Raw genomic sequence first — 7,023 nt, 5'->3', positions numbered from 1 at the left:
CCCCTCAGAGTGGCCTCCGTCTCTTCAGAGTGGTCTCTGTCTCCTCAGAGTGGTCTCTGTCTACTCAGAGCTGTCTCTGTCTCCACTGAGCGGCCTCCGTCTCTGCAGAGCGGCCTCTGTCCCCTCAGAATGGTCTCTGTCTCCTCCGAGCGGTCTCCATCTCCTCAGAGCGGCCTCCATCTCTGCAGAGCAGCCTCCATCTCTTCAGAGCGGTCTCTGTCTCCTCAGAGTGGTCTCTGTCTACTCTGAGCTGTCTCTGTCTCCACTGAGCAGCCTCTGTCTCCGCAGAGTGACCTCTGTCCCTTCAGAGCGTCTTCTATCTCCTCAGAGAGGCCTCCATCTCCTCAGAGTGGTCTCTGTCTCCGTCTCCACTGAGTGGCCTCTGCCTCCTCAGAGTGACCTCTGTCCCTTCAGAGTGCCTTCTGTCTCCCCAGAGAGGCCTCCATCTCCTCAGAGAAGCCTCCATCTCCTCAGAGTGGTCTCCGTCTCCTCAGAGCGGCCACTGTCCCCTGAGAGGTCTCTGTCTACTCAGAGCTCTCTCTGTCTCCACTGAGCGGCCTCTATCTCCTCAGAGCGGCCTCCGATGCGTCCATCAGCAATAGACGGCAGAAGGGTGGGTGAGCCATCTTGTCTACATCCGCAGAGCGGCCTCTATCTCCTCAGAGCGGCCTCCGATGAGTCCATCAGCAATAGACGGCGGAAGGGTGGGTGAGCCATCTTGTCTTACGTTGTCGGGACCTTCCGGGGTCCTCCGGAGATGAGCTTGTCTGACTGTCAGAGCGTGTTAATGCTCCACGACTCATTTAGATACATACTAGTCGCCCGCTGAGGGAGAGACGAAGAGAACAGCTGATAAATGGAGCCTCATCCCCCAGAACCTGACTCTCTGAGAGTCGCCCTCCCAGCCAGCATGAGCGATGGGTGAGTAGGCTAGAGCTGCCCTGCCGCCAGAGGGATTTCCAGGCATTCATTTTTTCTTTTAAATGATATGTGTTAAGCACGTACTATGTGCCAGGCACTGTACTAAGCTCTGGGGTAGATACCAGCTGATCAGGTTGGACACAGTCCATGTCCTGCTTGGAGCTCACAATTTTAATCCCCATTTTATAGATAATAATAATAATAATAATAATAATAATAATAATAATAATGGTAGCATTTATTAAGGGCTTACTATGTGCAAAGCATTGTTCTAAGCGCTGGGGAGGTTACAAGGTGATCAGCCTGTCCCACGGGAGGATCACAGTCTTCATCCCCATTTTACAGATGAGGGAACTGAGACAAAGGGAAGTGAAGTGACTTGAGGCCCAGAGAGGTGAAGTAACTTGCCCAAATTCCCACAGCAAAAAAGCCGGGATTAGAGCCTAGGTCATTCTGATTTCCAGGCAGGTGATCTATCCACTAGGCTACACTGCTTCTCAGCGCTTAGTACAGTGCTCTGTCCCCCCCATCCAGTCTCTAAACCCCTTATTGGCAAGCAACTCTGTTGTATTGGATTCTCTGTTATAGTCTGTCTGTTGATATTGTTATATTGTTATGGTGAACTCCCCCAAGGGCTCAGTACAGTGCTCTTCACACAGTAAGCACTCAATAAATACAATTCCCTAATTGACTGGCTCTCTGAAGTGCTTAGTACAGTGCTCAGCACACAGTAAGTGGTCAATGAACACCATCAGTTGATTGTTGACTGGTTATTGTCTGTCCCCTCCTCACAAGCTCCTTGTAGGCAGGAAGAGTGTCAACCAACTCTGCTGTACTGGACTCTCTGTAGCACTCAGTACAGTGCTCTGCACACAGTAATTGCTCAATAAATACCATTGATTGATTGATTAGTGTCTGTAAGGTCCTTCTGAGCAGGGAACACGTCTACCAACTCTGTTATATTGGACTCTCTGAAGTGCTTAGTAGTGTTCTGTACATCGTAAGTGCTCAGAAGGAGCAGCGTGACTCAGTGGAAAAGAGCATAGATTTTGGATTCATAGGTAATGGGTTCAAATCCTGCTCCATCAATTGTCAGCTGTGTGACTTTGGGCAAGTCACTTAATTTCTCTGTGTCTCAGTTACATCATCTGTAAAATGGGGATTAAGACTGTGAGCCCCCCGTGGGACACCCCAATCACCTTGTAACCTCCCCAGCGCTTAGAACAGTGCTTTGCACATAGTAAGCGCTTAATAAATGCCATCGTTATTATTATTATTATCAATAAATACAATGGATTGATTGAATGATTTCAGAGGAGCTTGGTCAAGTCACTTTAGCTTCACCATGCCTCAGTTTCTTTATATGTAAAAGGGGGATTACATATCTGCTCATCCTTTCACCACAGAGCACCACGGAGGAAAGAGACTGTCTGACCTGATTAAATGGAATAATAATAACTCTGGTATTTGTTACGAACTTACTATGGGTCAAGCACTGTACTAAGCGCTGGGGTAGATATTGGATCATCAGGTCCCACAAGGGTCTCGGGTGTTGAATCTCAATTTTGTAGATGAGAAAACAGGCACAGAGAAGTTAAGTGACTTGCCAACGCCACAGAGCAGACAAGTGGTGGAGCCGGGATTAGAACCCAGGTCTTCTGACTCCCAGGCCCTTGGCCTTTCCACTAGGCCACACTGCTTCTCTGTATCTACTCCAGTACTTAGAACAGTGCTTGACACTTTTGTTTGTGTCTCAAGGATCTCCCCTCCCTCCGCCTCCTGCTGTGTCTCTGGGGTAGTCAGTCGGTCAGTCAGTTGTATTTATTGAACGCTTACTGTGTGCAGGGCACTGTACTAAGAGCTTGGGAGAGTACGATATAACAGACACATTCCCTACCCACAACGAGCTTACAGTCTAGAAAGGGAGATAGGCATTAATATGAATAAATAACCAATTCATTCATTCAGTTGTATTTATTGAGCGCTGTGTGCAGAGTACTGTACTAAGCGCTTGGGAAGTACAATTCAGCAACAAATAGAGGGATGATTGTCATTCATAGATTGTTTGTCTCCCCCTGCTATAGTATGAGCCCATTGTTAGGTAGGGACCGTCTCTATATGTTGCTGATTTGTACTTCCCAAGCACTTAGTATGGTGCTCTGCACACAGTAAGCGCTCAATAAATACGGTTCAGCATGGCTCAGTGGAAAGAGCACGGGCTTTGGAGTCAGAGATCATGTGTTCAAATCCCGGCTCCGCCAATTGTCAGCTGTGTGACTTTGGGCAAGTCACTTCACTTCTCTGGGCCTCAGTTCCCTCATCTGTAAAATGGGGATTAAGACTGTGAGCCCCTCGTGGGACAACCTGATCACCTTATAACCTACCCAGCGCTTAGAACAGTGCTTTGCACGTAGTAAGCGCTTAATAAATGCCATTAAAAAAATTCCTGCCCACAGAGGGCTCACAGTCTAGAAGATATGGATACAATTACGTTGGCGCTGGAAGGGAGGATTCATTCATTCAATCGTATTTTGAAAAATAGGAGCAAATCAAAGTGACTCTGAGGGAGCAGGAGAAGAGGAAAGGAGGGCTTAGTCAGGGAAGGCCTCCTGGGGGAGATGCGCCTTCCATAAGGCTCTGAAGGCGGGCAGAGCCATTGTCTGTTGGGTATGAGGAGGTAGGGCGTTCCAGGCCAGAGGCGGGTCATGGGCGAGAGGTGGGCGGTGAAAGACATGAGATCGAGTTATGGTGAGTAGTTTGGCGTTAGAGGAGCAAAGTGTGCTGGCTGGGTGCTAGTAAGGTCACACGACAGATGAATATTAGAGCCGAGATTAGAACCCAGGTCTTTCTGACTTCCAGGCCTGGGTTCTATCCACTAGGCCACACTGTTTCTCCATCATCGGTATTTATTGAGCACTTACTCTGTGCAGAGCACTGTGATGCATCCTACATGTCAGAGATCATGGGTTCAACTCCCAGCTCCACCAATTGTCAGCTGTGTGACTTTGGGCAATCACTTAACTTCTCAGGGCCTCAGTTACCTCATCTGTAAAATGGGGATTAAGACTGTGAGCCCCTCCCGGTGGAAAAACCTGATCACCTTGTAACCTCCCCAGCGCTTACAACAGTGCTTTGTACATAGTAAGCGCTTAATAAAGGCCATCATTATTATTATTATTATAAGTGGCACAGAGACATACTCTTGGAAAGCGCACCACTTTCTCTCTCCTTGTGTCTCTACTCCTCTCCCCCTGCCCAGATCGCCCTCCAGAAAGAACCATCTGATCCCAGTCGGAAGCTACACAGCACAAACGGCACCGAAATGGCTTTCGGGATGGCCAGTCTCCTCCAGCAGAACGTGTCCAGCCTTCTATATAAAAATGTTAAAGACGGCTGTATTTATGGGTGAGTGTGTATTTGAATGTGTTCATGTGTGTAGAGGTTTGGGGATAATTGGGCAGAGAATGTTGTAATAATAAATAAGAAAGAATCTGTGTGTATGTGTCCGTTTCCATTACTTCAAAAGAATGAGGTGGCCCAGCTGTGAAATGGGCTAAAGCTACATATGGTTTCATTTGCAGAAATCAGTCCAATGCCAGAAAAGTAGTGGCGTTTTAATTGATTTGCATTCTCCTTCACGCCAACCAATCAATAGTATTTACTGAGTGCTTACTGTGTGCAGAGCACTGAATCCTCTAGGGCATGCGGGTTCTCTAAGTAACTTGCGAAGGTCACAGGTCAATCAAGTGGCAGAGGCGGGATTAGAACCCAGGTCTTCTGACACCCAGACCTAGGCTCTTCCCACTAAGTCACACTGCGTGGTGTAGAAGGTTGAGGTGAAAACCTGTTAATGTTCCTCCCTGGAATTCCCCCCTCCTTCCCATCTGTCATCCTAAAATCACCTCTTCCGGGAAGTCTTACCGGACTAATCTCTCATTACCCATCTTTCCCTCCCAACGGCATCACCTATGTACCCACTGTGTATCTAAACACACTCCAACCTCAAATCACTTGTGTATGTAACTTTGTGCCTGGCTCGCAGTAAGTGCTTAACAAATACTATTATCATCATCAGCACCTAGAATTTATTTTACCGCCCTGCAGTTGAGAAGAAACGATGCAGAATATCAGTGCTAAACCTTCACAAGTACGGTCTGCTGTCAGCTGATTGCCTCACTCCCATAACCTTCACACACGCCCCACTTTAGAGAGGAGCAAACTGAGGCACCGACAAGTGAAGCGACTTGTCCACGGTCATCTGGCAGACAAGTGTGGAGCTGTGATTAAAACTCAGATCTCCCGACTTCCAGATCTGGGATATTTCCTCTAGGTCACGATGCTTCTTTGCACTCCGAGGGACTCACAATAAGTGCTCAATAAATACGATTGAATGAATGACTGTGAAGACTCTCGGTGAATTGACTGAAGGCAATCATACTTGACAGCCACCTAACAGGGGAACTGTTATTTGGGGATGGCTTGCCCATTCTATCAGTTAATCAGTCAATCAATGGTATTTATCGAGCGCTTACTGCGTGCAGAGCACTGTGCAAAGCGCTTGGGAGAGCCCGAAACAGCAGAGTTGCTCAACGAAACCAGTTGGAGAAGAAGAGGGCATTTAATGAAACAGCTCCTCCCCCGCCCCACCCCCCATTCAAAGCTTTGACCATCTTTCCCCTTTCCCACGCTACCTTACCAAACAGTGTGGCCTAGTGGAAAGAGTCCGGGCTTGGGAGTCAGAGGTCGTGGGTTCTAATCCCAGCTCCGCCACCTGTCAGCTGGGTGACTTTGGGCCAGTCACTTCACTTCTCTGTGCCTCAGTTCCCTCATCTGGAAAACGGGGATGAAAACTGTGAGACACACGTGGGACAACCTGATTACCTCGTGTCTACCCCAGTGCTTAGAAAAGTGCCTGGCACAGAGTAAGTGTTTAACAAATTATTATTATTATTATTATTAACAAAACTACAATAATAATGATAATATTGATTATCATCAACCCGAGTGCTTAGTACAGTACGAGGCACAAACTAAGGATTTTTACGGCATTTGTTAAGCACTTCCTGTGTGTCGGGCACCGTTCTAAACACTGGGGTAGAGACAAAATAATCAGATTGGACACAGCCCTGTCCCACAGGGGGCTCACAGTCTTCATCCCCATTTTACAGACGAGGGAACTGAGGCTCAGAGAAGTGAAGTGACTTGCCCAAGATCACGCAGCAGACAAATGACAGAGCCGGCATTTGAACGTTGGTTGTTCTGACTCCCAGGCCTCGGTTCTATCCACTGGGCCACACGGCTTCTCAACGAATACCATGAATTGTTATTAACTCTCTCTTCTTTACCCTCCAAGCCTGTGTCCTTCTCCCTGCCTCCCTGGGAGTCTTGGAGCTTTGGGAACTGACGGGAAGTCTTGTGACCTTTCAGGGGTCAGTGGCATTGTCCATTACCCATGAGGCTCTGGGCTCTAAGCCCTGGGATAAGATGCTGCAGAATTCTAATAACAATGGTACTTCTTAAGCGTTTACTACGTGCCAAGCACTGTTCTAATCGCTGGGATTAATAATGATGGTATTTGTTAAATGCTTTTTATGTGCCATAGCACTGTTCTAAGCGCTGGAGATACAAGTTAATCAGGTTGGACACAGTCTCTGTCCCAGTTGAAGCTCACATTCTTACAGAAAGGTTTAACAAGTACCACAGTTATTATTATTCCTGTATTACCCCAGGGCTGGACATATAATAAGTGCTGCACACGGACCTTAATGATCAGGATTAATAACTGAGGGACCCACAATATTTTCTCCCCATCTAATCCCGCACCTTCCAAATGCCCGGTAGATGAACGGAAGGTGGAGATATATCTACCTATAGATATATAGCTATATCTCTATATGTCTATATCTAGAGATATAGAGATATGCCTACATCTATATAGCTAGCTGTAGGTATATTGGGTAACTACTCTGTCCTAATCCTCCTCGACCTCTCAGCTGCCTTCGACACTGTGGACCACCCCCTTCTCCTCAACACGCTATCCAACCTTGGTTTCACAGACTCTGTCCTTTCCTGGTTCTCCTCTTATCTCTCCGGCCGTTCATT

This window comes from Tachyglossus aculeatus, unplaced genomic scaffold (assembly GCF_015852505.1).
Source record: "Tachyglossus aculeatus isolate mTacAcu1 unplaced genomic scaffold, mTacAcu1.pri scaffold_116_arrow_ctg1, whole genome shotgun sequence".
Classification (NCBI taxonomy): domain Eukaryota; kingdom Metazoa; phylum Chordata; class Mammalia; order Monotremata; family Tachyglossidae; genus Tachyglossus; species Tachyglossus aculeatus.
Note: the sequence above shows the minus strand (reverse complement) of the source record.